The sequence below is a fragment of the Giraffa tippelskirchi genome, chromosome 11 (genome assembly GCF_054371585.1).
Source record: "Giraffa tippelskirchi isolate mGirTip1 chromosome 11, T2T-mGirTip1v1.2.pri, whole genome shotgun sequence".
NCBI lineage: Eukaryota > Metazoa > Chordata > Mammalia > Artiodactyla > Giraffidae > Giraffa > Giraffa tippelskirchi.
In genome coordinates this window covers 135,724,676-135,738,947 of record NC_137285.1, presented here as the reverse complement: position 1 = coordinate 135,738,947, position 14,272 = coordinate 135,724,676, and the positions used below count along the sequence as shown (strand labels likewise).

Below are 14,272 nucleotides of genomic sequence, written 5' to 3'. Positions count from 1 at the left end.
GCCATAGCTCCAGTGGCTGGCAGAGCAGTTAGGATTCAAAACATTTATAGGAAGAATGAATGTGTGTGGAGCTCTGTTTGGTTCTCAGAGGGGTTGGTTTTAAACTCCCAAGTTTAAAAACTAAGACGCAAATCCAGAGAACGGACTTGTGGAACAAGGGGTAGGGTGGAGGGTGAAAGCGAAGAGTATGGATTAGGAAATTGGGATTGACATATATACACTACCATGTATGAAAATAGATAGCTATGGGAAGCTGCTGTATAGCACAGGGAACTCAACTCTGTACTCTGTGATAACCTGGAGGGGTGGGATGGGGGAGTGATGGGAGGGAGATCCAAAAAGGAGGGGATATATGTATTAGTTCAGTTCAGTTGCTCAGTTGTGTCCAACTCTTTGTGACCCTATGGACTGCAGCACGTGAGGCTTCCCTGTCCACCACCAACTCCCGGACCTTGCTCAAACTCATGTCCATCGAGTGGGTGATGCCAATCAACCATCTCATCCTCCATCCTCCCCTTCTCCTCTTGCCTTCAATCTTTCCCAGCATCAGGGTCTTTTCCAATAAGTCAGTTCTTCACATCAGATGGCCAAAGTATTGGAGCTTCAGCTTCAGTATCAGTCCTTCCAATGAATAGTCAGGGTTGATTTCCTTTAGGATTGACTGGATATATGTATACATATAGCTGATTCACTTCGTTGTATAGCAGAAAATAGCACAATGCTGTAAAGCAACAATATCCCAATAAATAAATATATATATATATATATAAAACTAGGGCTCTAAATCAGAACTCAACAGAATATAGCCCTTGAGCCACATTCCGTCCACTATCATTGTACTGTCTTCAACATAAAATGTTCTTTACATTTTTAAATGATCAAAAAAAAATAAAAAGGAGAATAAGATTCAATAGCATGTGAAAAACATATACAGTTCAAATTTCAGTGCCCATCACTGAAATCATACTGGGACACAGCTGCAGTTATACATTTATATATTCTCTGAGACTGCCCTCACGTTGTAACAGCAAAGCTGAGTAGTTGTAACAGAGATGGTCTGGCCGGCTAAGTCCAAAATATTTACTGCCTGGGCCTTTACAGAAGAAGTTTGCCAACCCCTGTTAGAGGTAGAGGTGGAATCCAGTTACATATGGGAAAGAGTGAAGGAAGGGGAAAAAAATAAAAATAGAGAGAAATAAAAAGAGAAACAGTAAAGAGAAAAACTGGAGAAGGCACTGGCAACCCACTCCAGTACCCTTGCCTGGAAAATCCCATGGACAGAGGAGCCTGGTAGGCTTCAGTCCATGGGGTCGCTAAGAGTCAGACACAACTGAGCGACTTCACTTTCACTTTTCACTTTCATGCATTGGAGAAGGAAATGGCAACCCACTCCAGTGTTCTTGCTTGGAGAATCCCAGGGACGGGGGAGCCTGGTGGGCTGCCGTCTATGGGGTCACACAGAGTCGGACACAACTGACACAACTTAGCAGCAGCAGCAGCAAGGAGAAAAGCAAAGCATTTTATTGAGCACCTACTACGTACCATGCACTGTGTTTAGTGCTTTACTTACTTTATTTCTTGCATGAAAGTGAAAGTGAAATTTGTTCAGCCGTGTCCAACTCTTTGTGACACCATGGACTATAAAATCCATGGAATTCTCCAGGCCAGAATACTGGAGTGGGTAGCCTTTCCCTTCTCCAGGAGAGCTTCCCATCCCAGGGATCAAACCCAGGTCTTCCGCATTGCAGGTAGATTCTTTACCAGCTGAGCCACAAGGGAAGCCCAAGAATACTGGAGTGGGTAGCCTGTCCCTTCTCCAGCGGATCTTCCTGACCCAGGGATTGAACCTGGGTCTCCTGCATTGCAGGCAGATTCTTTACCAACTGAGCTACATACATGTGTACTAAGTCACTTCAGTTGTGTCTGACTCTTTGCTACCCCATGGACTGTAGCCCGCCAGGCTCCACTGTCCTTTGGATTCTCCAGACAAGAATACTGGAGTGGATTGCCACACCCTCCTCCAGGGAATCTTTCCGACTCAGGGATCAAACCCATGTCTCTTATGTCTCCTGCATTGGCAGGCGGGTTCTTTACCACTAGCGCCACCTAGGAAGCCCTACTTTATTTCTTAGCTCCAAACAAAACTTCAAGTAGAGGCATAATCTTTGGTCAGAAAGCCTTCATCTTCAAACTCTATGCTTCTTCTGAGCACCTATTGCCTGACCGCCCAGCCCTCTCTTTGTCATGAAGACACCCAGTCCTGCCCCTTCCTCATAACATTTCATGTTCCAGACATTTCTCTCTGCAGAGATCAAAACTTGCTTGCCCTCTTATTGTCTTTAAGTCCTGCAGTCTGCTAAGTGATAGCAGACATGGAATTTTTTCTGTGTATTACTTATACTCTCATCCGTGCTGTCTAACGTGGTAGATGGCACATAGTAGGAATTTAGTAAATATTTGCTAAGTGACTAAATTACACAATCAACCACACAGAGCCTGAGTTCAATTAACCACCATGCCCTAGAGCAGAGGACCCCAGTGTGGGGCTCTTCTGAGAGGCAGATGGTCGGCAACAGACAGATCCTTCCTGACAATGTTGTTGTGTTACAGCCCACCAAAGACCACTCCATAGACACCTGAGGGCTTGCAGCCTGCTCCCCCTCCTTCCTGCCCTACTGCTCTTACTGTGCAGCTGCCCACCTCTAGTCCTCAAAGGCCCTCCCGTCCATTCTGCTTGTCCTATCACTGTTCTAGGCTCTTGGCTGATCCAGGGGAAAACAAGTCATAGGATGAAAGTTGGCTAGAATGGACAAGTGACAGGAGAAGTGGGAGTGGATTATATTTGGAAATTGCCCTTCCCCTGTGTTTGCATCAACACAGGAGTAGAAGGAACCAGCCAGGAGGTTCCATCAGAAACCAATCCCAGGTGACCTCCCCATGTGATAAGAGATGACAACACATCTATCTAGTATTTCCTGTGAGAGGTGATGACTCTCGCTTTGGTGGCTGGTTTGTGAAAGAAGACAAGTCTCCTTGTAAAAGAGAAGAAAATTCATGAGCACTAACTCTGGGAATTCAAAGAGAGAAGGGGAGGGTCAGGAGACAGGGAGAGAATAATTTCAGAAGAAGTATGACTGATACATTAGTGATGCCAGCCAGGAGAGATGTGTGCACTGCAGGCTAACGTATTCCATGGGTTTTTGATGACACCATCAGCCTAAGGCTCTCCATTTCCTTGTGTCTCCTCCACAGGTCTTGCTGTATTTGGCTTCTGGGGGTAGCTACCAATAATTCCTTGGGGAATCCCAAGATTGGAAGTTGTGCAAAGACCCTGGGTCACAAAGTCCCTCTTCTCAGGCAACAGCAAGAACTAGAGGAAGAAAACCAAACGGCAGCTAAAGAAAAGAATAAGGTAGATCAATCCTGAAAAACCATAGTAGAAAAAAGTTGGACTGAGTGGATTGCTCTGACTTTCAGATGTGACCCACCATTTCTAAGGTAGAGCAAGAACCTCTCTAAGAATTTCCCCACCTGCACCTTCAGTTTGCCAAGGGCCATTGTCTTTTCCAGGGTGAGTGGCCATTTTTGCACCAGCAAAATACAGCTTACTGTCTTTTTCATTTAAATAAAAGTGACTTTATTGAGGCGAGTCCAGGGTTGAAAGAAATATATATTCATACAACTTAATTCACTGCTAAAAAACATAGAAAGTGAAAGTGAAAGTCACTCAGTCGTGTCCAACTCTTTGTGACCCCATGGACTATACAGTCCATGGAATTCTCCAGGCCAGAATACTGGAGTAGGTAGACTTTCCCTTCTCCAGGGCATCTTCCTAATCCAGGGATTGAACCCAGGTCTCCCGCATTGCAGGCGGATTCTTTACACATGGGAAGCCCCCAAAACATATAAGGAAGCTAATTTTAAAATGAGCATCATTAGAGGATTCCCTGATGGTCAGTGGTTATGACTCCATGCTCTCACTGCTAAAGGCCCGGGTCCAATCTCTGGTCAGGGAACTAAGATCTCACAAGCTGTGCAGTACAGCCTAAATAAATAAATAAAAATTGTGTGTGTCCTTGACCAGAAATGTAAAGCCAAAAGCTTAACTTAAAAAAAAAAAAAAGGGAAGGAGCATCCTTAAAGGCAGGAGAGGAGGTTCAACCTCACTGATCATCAGAGAAGCATAAACCAACACAGAAGAGGCCACTCACATCCTTCGAACTGGCAAAGCTTAAATGTCTGATGATAACAAATGTTGGCCAGGAGGTAACAAGGAAGGAGTTCTAAGCCATTGCTAGTTCAGGGCTGGGGATTGTTGTAAACACTTCAGAGAGCTATTTCCCAATTCTAGTCAAGAAGAAGATACACATGCCCGTGATCTGGTAAATCCACGTCCAGACATGATTGCTGGGAAACTTTAGCACATAGTCACAAGATGATAGGACAAAGAGATTCGTTGCATCACTATTTGTAAAATGAATGACTGGAAAACCCTAGATGTGCTTCAGTGGGGAAATGGATGAATAAATTGCAACAGCATCCACATTCATTGTTTCATTTATTCTTTCATTCATTTTGCATTTCACAAATTTGCAAGAGTTTTTATTAAATGCATAAAAATCACCTGAGAAGCTTGTTTAAAAGGCAGAATTCCTGGCCTCATCCTCAGAGTCTGAGTCTTAGATCTGGGAGAGGTTCAAGGAGGAGAGATTTTTTGCAAGTACTATGTGTGATGCTAATGCATGCGGTCTTTGAGTCCTTGTGTATCTGATCATTCATCCTGAGGTTAGATTTAAAGCTGAATTACAAAACTAGGTGGGCTACATGTGGACCCTGGTTGTTCATCACATACTAGGTAAAGAGTCCTGCATTGCCTGGGCTGGGAGGATCAGAAGGAAAGGGTTTAGGCGGAATTTTTCCTCTATAGAATTCAGTCCTCTCCTGTGAAAGAAGAAAGCCAAACCAGAGGATGGCTCCATTTCCCCTTCCATTCTTCACTTCAGTGATTCTGTCTCTAGAGGGGCGCATTGCTGAGTAAGTAAGCACAGTTTTCCAGAGGAGCCCACAGCACTACCTCTACATTCAACAGCATTCCTTAACCAGAATTCTGTTATTGCCACTTCTGGCTCCTTAAATCCCCATGTGGTCCCCATGCACTCCCAAAGCATCTTCATCAAAGAAGCATTGAGTTATGTTTAGAGACTATTTCCCGGTTGAAATGCAGACAGTTGGATTCTAGCGGCTTGAAAAGTCAATACGTACATGGCAGATATCAAAACTGTAAAACACAGAATATCTGATTAATTATTTGACAGTTGTTAAACTGGATAGGGTTCAAGCAAAGGTTGGCCAAATTTCCTACACGTACTTCCCTGCCTCTGTGGACAAGGAAAAATAATATTGACTAAAGGTTCAAATAAAACCTTGATTCCATGCTCTTTTCTCGTGAATTTTGGTCATTGTGGAGGCCCTGATCTGACCTAAAATCTTTGCCTTTGGGTCTTTTCTAACTTTTGAATTGCATTATTAAGTGCTGATGAGGTACAGGATAGGGCTTCCCAGCTGATTCAGTGGTAAAGAATCTGCCTGCAATGCAGAAGACCTGAGTTTGATCCCTGGGTTGGAAAGATCCCCTAGAGGAGGAAATGACAATCCACTCCAGTATTCTTGCCAGGAAAATCCCATGGACAGAGGAGCCTGGCGGGCTATAGTCCATGAGGTTGCAGAGTCAGACATGACTGAAGCGACTGAGCAGACAAGATACAGGCTGGAGCAAGGTGGCTTTTGTAGCTCCAAGAAAAACTCCGTTAACACATATATGTGGGTAGACCTGGGTCCAGGTGGAAGATCAGAAGATGTACTTGTCCTGGCCTGATTGCCCTCAGATCCTTTGCCCTCTCAGCACCCCTCCCTTTCTGCTCTCTTTCCTGGGTCTAATACCTGAGGGTGCAGGAGTTTCGCAGGCTCCTATGTCAGCCAGCTTCGCTTGGATCAGCCAGAGGGGGCGCCAGCAGGAGATAGGGAGGAAGTGAGAAGCCAGGATATTTCTTCCCTGCTCTCTGCCCTGGGCATGTTTCCAGAGGCCACCTCATTTCCTCCATGGCTCCAGCTCCCTGCAGACCAGCCCATCAGGGGTTCTGGTAACACTGCCTCCTCCCTTTCTTTCTTCAGCCTATATGTACCAGTCAACTTCTGCTCTTACTGACGTATATTCACCTTACCATCTTCTATTTGGCTTCAAAGATCTTCCAACATTGGGGTGACCCATTCCCTACACTATATTCTCTCCATTGAACACCTGAGTTTCTATTTTCCTGGTTAGATCCCAACTAATACAGGAGATAACTAGCCTCTCCTTTCCACCCAGTCAATTTTATAATTCTTTGTCTTCCACATGCATCGAGGAGTTTGTCCTTTTCACAGCCTGTTCATCTCTCTTAAGTCCACAGAATCCCTGAGATGTGGACAGGGCAGGGACTCATTTTACAGAATAGAGAACAGACCTAGAGATGCTATGGTGATATGTCAAAGTTGCACAGCTAGTGAACTACAGAGAAGAAGCTAGAATCCAGGTATCTTATGAGCTGGTGTTAATTTCCCTATGGCTCTCAGGCCCTTGTCTCTCTCTCCAACTCTTACCACCAGAAGACATTCTTTAGGAGTCAAAATAAGGATTCATTTGGGTCTCATTTGCACTTGATGAAAAGGTGCTGTAACTATGCAAACTGCACACCCAAAGGAGTTCAAGGGAGTATTCATTTCTATTTTGGTCTTTATAAGAATATTTTGCATTTATGTCATCCAGGCTCTGTCAGCATTCTGTAAATCCTAGAACAGTGTTTCTCAAAGTCAGAATTACATGGGGAAGTGGGGTGTTTCTCATAAAAGCTCAGATTCCTGCCCTCCACTGAAATAGAAAATCGGGGGAAAGGTACTGGGAAAGTGTATTTTCATCTAATATTCCAGGTGATGCTGATGAAAAGTAAGTTTCAAGGGGCTGCTGTTCCATGAGACAGAAAAAATGTTGTCATTGTCCACAGAGAAGAAGGAGGGATCAGTAAGGCAAGGACAGGACTGATTTGTGGCCCATCTAATAAAGACCCAGCCCCTCAAGCTTCCATCCTGGCTAAGAGACACCACTTATGACACCCTACAGTGTGTCCGACTTAGTCTCAGACACTGCCTGGGTATGGTTCCAATTACTCTTCACAGCAACCCTATGAAGTAGCTGTCCTGGTTCCTACTTTCCACATGAGAAATCTGAACATGGATTAAATAACTGCCACTGGTCACCCAACTATGACGCAAATTCCAATCAAGTTCTGCCCAATTCCCAAGTTGGGCCCTTGTCTGTCCATGTCACCCTTCCCAGAATGGAGCCTGCTTCATCTCCAAATGATCATGGGAATAATTATACAATGAACTGGCTCTGTAGGGGGCATAGGATACTCTCCATGGGGACTGGGTTTCTTACTGCTTGTTCCTGAATGAGGCATCAGTGCTGCTGCAAAGAAGGCAGATGGATGGCATCCAACCCCCCCTTTCACACCTGCCCTTCTAAACCACCAAGTTATAGGAAGGGACTCTGGCAGTTGACATGCCCAGTGGTCTCTTGATTTTCCTTCTCAAGTTTTCCCAGAGGCTCTTCTACCCCCTGAACTTGGCTCAGAAGCTTCTGATTTTGCCCCAAATCAGTAGGAAACCAAGCAGAAAGCCTAAAGCAGCAGATGTCTGCATTAATCTATCCACAGAGGCCTCTGGGGAAGCAGCCCAACTGTTGTTCTTATCACAAATGTTTAAAAAATTAATAACATGAATGGGCAAGTGTACAAGCACAGGATACTTGACATCTGGATAATCTTACATCATCTGAGCTGCTTTTTTTTTCTTTCCTAATACATTGTTTTACATGTCTGGTCACCATTCTGTTGACATAGCTATTTGGATCAGACAGGCTAACAAAACTGCCAGATGGAGACTGAGTGAGGCAGAGCAGGGCTGGGGGATTCCCAGATCAGGATGATCATGCAAAGAGTGCAAAGAGGGCTTCCGACCCATAAGAAAATGTCTCATGCTCCCCCACAGCTTCAGTGTTCTCTTTTTATCCTTCCAAGAGCTGTTGTACCCCAGCCTACCTCCTCAATTTTACATATACATATCAGTAGACATTTTTTATGTATGTGAGGCTGTTCTGGAAACAGGACAGCTTAGCTTTGGAAAGCAAAGGTCTGAGTTCAAATCCAAGTCCAATTACTTGCTAACCATATCCTCTTGGACATGTTCAATAAATTCTCTGAGACTCAGTTTACTCATCAGTACAATGAAGACAATAAAAGCATATTAAACTTTTACAACTACTGAAGGAAAAACATTTTTTAAAACTGTTTATGAAGCAGTTATCACAGCACCTAATTCAACAAATATTTCTTGAGTACCTTCTACATGTCAGACACTGTTCAAGGCCCTAGAAACAATTATAGTAAACAAAAAACATAGTTCCTGCCCTCATAGCACTTATAAACTAGTGGCAGAGACAGAAAATAAACAAGCAGATATATTTACAATATACTATAGCTTGACAATTGGCTTCCCTGGTAGCTCAGCTGGTAAAGAATCTGCCTGCAACGTATGAGACCCCGATTTGATTCCTGGGTCAGAAAGATCCCCTGGAGGAGGGCATGGCAATCCGCTCCAGTACTCTTGCCTGGAGAATCCCATGAACAGAGGAACCTGGCGGGCCATAGTCCTTGGGGTCACAAAGAGTCGGACACGACTGAGTGACTAGGCACAGCACAGAGCTTGGCAATAAGGGCTGTGAAGGAAAATAAAGCAGGAGGAAGCGGTAAGAGAGTGGTGGAGGGGAGAGCCAATGCTGTTACTGATGAGGCGGTCAGAGCAGCTCTCTCTGCAGAACTGACGTCTGATAGGACGTGTGAATGAGATGAGAGAACAGACAAATGGACATCTGGGGCAAGAGCATCCCAGACAGACTGAAGAGCAAGTGCAAAGATACTGAAGCTGGAGCATGTTTCCTTATTTAGGATCAGCCCAGAGGCAAGTGTGGCTTGTGAACCACGGGGAAGGTGAGAAGAAGCCAAAAAGCAAAAAATAACTGATACATAGGTAGCTAAGCAGCTAGGTAGGTAGATAAGACTTAATTCATTCACTTTTCATAGTATCATCCTATCTTGGGTGAAATAATGCTAGGTACTAAGATAGACATAAAGATGAACAAGACAGAGAGTTTATCACTGATGATCCTTGAACCATTAGTCTAGTAGGGGATAAAATATCTAAATAATGAGAAAAGGAAATAATAGCTGTCATAAAAGAAGTGTGGTAAGAAGTATAGGAGCCTGAAAGGGAGAGTCTTTGTCTCCCATAGTCTCTCTCACCACCAGAAACTTGGAGCAATTAATGAAAGAAAAGACAGTTACATAAAGACATAAAACAATGGTGTTCACTGTTCCCAAAGAGATAAAAAATGAACCTAAGACATTTCGGCATTAACTAGAATAAAATCACTATAAATTTGAGAAAAGAATCAAATAGAAATCTCAGAATGCTAATATTTAAAAACTCAATAACCAAAATAAAAAAAAACTCAACAGATGGGATTAATAGCAAATTCAATACAGGTAGATATAGAGAGAATTAGTGAACTGAAAGGTAGATCAGAAGAAATTACCCAGAAGGAAGCAGAAAGAGACAAAATGATAGAAAGTACAAACATGAGAAGAATATAGTGAGCAGAAAACGTTTTTAGGAATATTAGGAGAAGTTAGAAAAAGAATAGCAGAATAATGGCCTAAAAATATGGAAGGAAGGGGAAAAAAGAGTAAAAATTAATGAAATGGAAAAATTAGAATAAATTGAAAGAAAAAGGTCAAAAGTTGGTTCTTTGAAATGACCGATAAAATTGATAAAATTTTGCTGGGACAGATCAAGACAAAAAAGGGAAAAGGCACAAATCAATAGCATCAGTGTTGAAAAAGAGAGCACCATTATCTATGCTGGAGACATTAGCAAGACATTAAGAGGAGATAATGAACAACTCTATGTGAATAAATTTGAAATGAGCTAGACAAAATCCTAGGAAAACACTACTTACCAAAACTAATGAAAGAAGAAATTTAAAAATCTGAATAATTGTAGAACTATTAAAATGATTGGTTTTTAATTAAAGATAAACTTATGAATAAAATGTCTCTGCTGGTTTCAAGCAAACTTGATGAACTATTTAAAGAAGGTCTAGTGCAAATTATATACAAACTCTTCCAGAAAATAAAAAATAGTGAGAACACTCTCCATTTTACTTCGTGAGGTTAATCTTGATTAAAAAAAAACAACAACAATAAGAATAGTATGAGAAAGAAAATTACTGGCCGGTTTTACTCATGAGCATGCGAAAAAATCCTAAACGAAATATTAACAAGCTGAAGCCAGCAATGTATATGTAAAAAGGAAACAAATCCTGCCCACCTTTTGCTTATTCTTGGGTGCTAGAGTAAATGTTGCTTTAGTATCAGAAAACCAATATAATTTGCCACCTTAACAGATGAAAGAGGAATGGGAACAACCCAAGTTCTGGTCAGCAGAAGATGTGGTATGTATATACAATGGAATTCTACTTAGCCATAAAAAAGGAATGAAATATTGCATTTGCAGCAACATGGATGGACCTAGAGAATATTACACTTAGCGAAGTAAGTCAGACAGAGAAAGACAAATACTTTATGCTATCATTTATATGTGGACTCTAAAAAAAATAATACAAATGAATCAATATACAAAACAGAAACAGACTCAGACATAGAAAAGAAACTTATGGTCACCAAAGTGGGAAGGGAGGGAAGGAGAGACAAGTTAAGAGTACAAGATTAACAAATACAAACTACTAAACATGAAATACATAAGCAACAAGGATTTACAGTATGACATAGGGAACTATATTCAGTATCTTGGAATAATCTATAATGAAATATAATCTGAAATATATATAACTGAATCACTTTTCTGTACACCTGAAGCTAACACAATATTGTAAATCAACTATACTTCAGTTTAAAAAAAAGGGAGAGGGGAATCATATAGTCATCTCAATATATGCAGATAAAGGCATTCACTAAAATTGAGCATCCATTCATTATTAAAAATCTTAGAAACTAGAAAAAGGGGGCCACTGAACTAATCTGGTAAAGAGTATCTACAAAACTCTTTGATATGAAAACTATATCAACTAATATATTTAAAAATGAAAAAGCAATGAAACTTGGAAAATAATCTTCTGAAGGTTGTGAAGAAGCAAGGATGCTTATTATCATGACATTTCCTGGAGTCTTACCCAGCAAAGCAAGAAAAAGAAATAAAAGACATAAAGAAGAAATAAAATTGTTATTATTTGTGGATTATATTATCACCTATATTGAAAATTCATGGAAATCTGCACATCAGTTTTAGACTTTAAGAAATTTTGTTCCTTAAGGTCACTGGATATAAAGTCAACCCAGAAAAATGAATTAAATTTCTATTCACTGACCACAATTTTTTGTAAATTGGAAAAATTTTTAAATATAACATTTATGTTAGCATTAAAAGAATATCAAAAATCTAACAAAGCATGTGCAAGACCTCTGTGCAAAATGTCCATTATTGAGAGAAGTTAAAGAAGACCTGGGTTAAAGGAGAGAAATTTTGTTACTGAATTGGAACAATCAAAATTTTAAATGTCAGTTCTTCCTATATTGACCTATGGCTTCAATAAAAAATCCCAACAGGATTTTAAAGAGCTTAACAAATACTTCCTAAACTTATATGGAATTGCCAAAGTCCAAGACTAGTCAAGACCTCCTGGAAGAGGAAGCCCAGGGTTGAAGGACTTGCTCCACCAGGTATTGAGTCTTACTGCCACAGCGGAGTAATTCAGACTGTCATTTTCATTCTACGATATGGAGGGAGGAAGACACCACTAGTGTTTTTTTAATATCTAGGTGTTCCCCCTTTCCAGGCACCTTGCAGACAGCACTTCAGGGCCCCTTACAGGTAAAACTCTCTGGTTCTGGCAAATGAGCTGCAAGAGGAAGTGAATGATGGATGATGTTTTCATGCTGAGTCAGTGAAAAACTCAACAGGAAACCTCAGTGTCTCTTCTCTGGGTGGAGAGTGCTCTCAGTGAAGCAGCCACTTCACGTCATGCAGATGGCTGCCCTGATGCACCTCCTGCATCACCTGTGACCTGCTAGTGAAGGAGTCATAACTTCAGTATGTTAAGCCATGAGATGTTGGGCTTGTCTGTTGCCAAAACAGAGCACAGCCCTTCTTATCTCATCCAACATACAGACAGACCAGTGGAACACAAGAGCACCCAGAAACTATCTACATGTAGACAAGTGATTTTTCAACATAAAGTGAAATTGCAGAGTAGTAAAGAAAGAAGTTGCCAAAGAAAGGCAATGCCAAAGAATGCTCAAACTACCGCACAATTGCACTCATCTCACATGCTAGTAACGTAATGCTCAAAATTCTCCAAGCCAGGCTTCAGCAATATGTGAACCATGAACTTCCAGATGTTCAAGCTGGTTTTAGAAAAGGCAGAGGAACCAGAGATCAAATTGCCAATATCCGCTGGATCATCGAAAAAGCAAGAGAGTTCCAGAAAAACATCTATTTCTGCTTTATTGACTATGCCAAAGCCTTTGACTGTGTGGATCACAATAAACTGTGGAAAATTCTGAAAGACATGGGAATACCAGACCATCTGACCTGTCTCTTGAGAAACCTGTATGCAGGTCAGGAAGCAACAGTTAGAACTGGACATGGAACAACAGACTGGTTCCAAATAGGAAAAGGAGTACGTCAAGGCTGTATATTGTCACCCTGCTTATTTAACTTATATGCAGAGTACATCATGAGAAACGCTGGGCTGGAAGAAACACAAGCTGGAATCAAGATTGCCGGGAGAAATATCAATAACCTCAGATATGAGGATGACACCACCCTTATGGCAGAAAGTGAAGAGGAAATAAAGAGCCTCTTGATGAAGGTGAAAGAGGAGAGTGAAAAAGTTGGCTTAAAGCTCAACGTTCAGAAAACTAAGATCATGGCATCTGGTCCCATCACTTCATGGGAAATAGATGGGGAAACAGTGTCAAACTTGATTTTTTTGGGCTCCAAAATCACTGCTGATGGTGATTGCAGCCATGAAATTAAAAGACGCTTACTCCTTGGAAGGAAGGTTATGGCCAACCTAGATAGCATATTTAAAAGCAGAGACATTACTTTGCCAACAAAAGTCCGTCTAGTCAAGGCTATGGTTTTTCCAGTGGTCATGTATGGATGTGAGAGTTGGACGGTGAAGAACGCTGAGTGCCAAAGAATTGACGCTTTTGAACTGTGGTGTTGGAGAAGACTCTTGAGAGTCCCTTGGACTGCAAGGAGATCCAATCAATCCATCCTAAAAGAGATCAATCCTGGGTGTTCATTGGAAGGTCTGATGTTGAAGCTGAAACTCCAATACTTTGGCCACCTCATGCGAAGGGTTGACTCATTGGAAAAGACCCTAATGCTGGGTAGGATTGGGGGCGGGAGGAGAAGGGGACGACAGAGGATGAGATGGTTGGATGGCATCATCGACTCGATGGACATGGGTTTGGGTAGACTCCGGGAGTTGGTGATGGACAGAGAGGCCTGGCATGCTGCAATTCATGGGGTCGCAAAGAGTCGGACACGACTGAGCGACTGAACTGAACTGAAAGAAAGAATGTCCTTGGAACAACTGGATATCCATTTGGGGAAAAAAGAGAACTTGTCCTTACCTCACACTATACACAGAAATCAATTTCAGGTGAATTCCCAAACTTTTTTGAAAGGCTATACTGTATAAAGCTTTTAGAAGAAAATATGGGTGGATTTTTTCATAACTCAAGAATAGATTTTCTAAGTACGAAACAACCAATTATGAATGAAAAGATAGTTAAATTGTGTTCTATTCAATTTCACAAGAAAAAAAAAGTTTTGTTTAAAAAGCAAATAACCAAAGGGAATGCCTAAATGCTAATAATAGCATGACTACATTATGGGCTGAATTTGTTTTCCGGTTTTCCTTGCCTCTTTTTTTCAAATATCCTATGATGAATATAAATCTCTTCTGTAATAAAAGAGTAAAAAACCCATAAGAAGTTATTAGGTTTTTGCATATGTTTAAAATCAAGAAGAGGCAATCCAAAATTTGAGGATATAAAATAAAAACTTTCCAGACCTTACCCTTACTTGT

General features: G+C 41.5%; 1 protein-coding gene across 2 annotated transcripts in view; it reads right to left on the bottom strand.

Annotated features, from left to right (window-relative positions):
* The window catches only part of EHF (ETS homologous factor), a 130,549-nt gene that overhangs the window by 67,479 nt on the left and 48,798 nt on the right, over positions 1-14,272 (bottom strand). The window contains exon 4 of one of the 2 annotated variants that reach the window (XM_081546005.1): positions 529-721. The exons of the other annotated variant lie outside the window; for it this stretch is intronic. The gene's annotated coding sequence lies outside the window, so the exon portion shown is untranslated. The remainder of the gene's footprint in view (positions 1-528; positions 722-14,272) is intronic. 2 annotated transcript variants of the gene reach the window in all.